Below are 294 nucleotides of genomic sequence, written 5' to 3' on the forward strand. Positions count from 1 at the left end.
TTTCCCCACTTCCAGCCCAGAAGCTGGTGGAATTCTTTAATCTGCTGCAGGAGCTCCTGCAGGTCCTAAAGGGAAAAAAGGCTTGAGCAGCAGGATGAACAGGATCCAGTGCAGGCTGCAGTGTATCACAACCATTTCCTTCTGGGGCAATGCCTGCTGATCCAAAGGCAGCCTCAGAGTCAAAGGCCTGCTCTGTCCTGCCCATGCTCCTCTGAGTGCACACAAATGCTGAAGTTGACTTAGTTCTTGAAATAAAGTTGCCAATTTTCACAGCTAACCATGCTTCAGTCCAAT

This window comes from Pygoscelis adeliae, unplaced genomic scaffold, assembly GCF_000699105.1.
Source record: "Pygoscelis adeliae isolate BGI_AS28 unplaced genomic scaffold, ASM69910v1 Scaffold649, whole genome shotgun sequence".
Classification (NCBI taxonomy): domain Eukaryota; kingdom Metazoa; phylum Chordata; class Aves; order Sphenisciformes; family Spheniscidae; genus Pygoscelis; species Pygoscelis adeliae.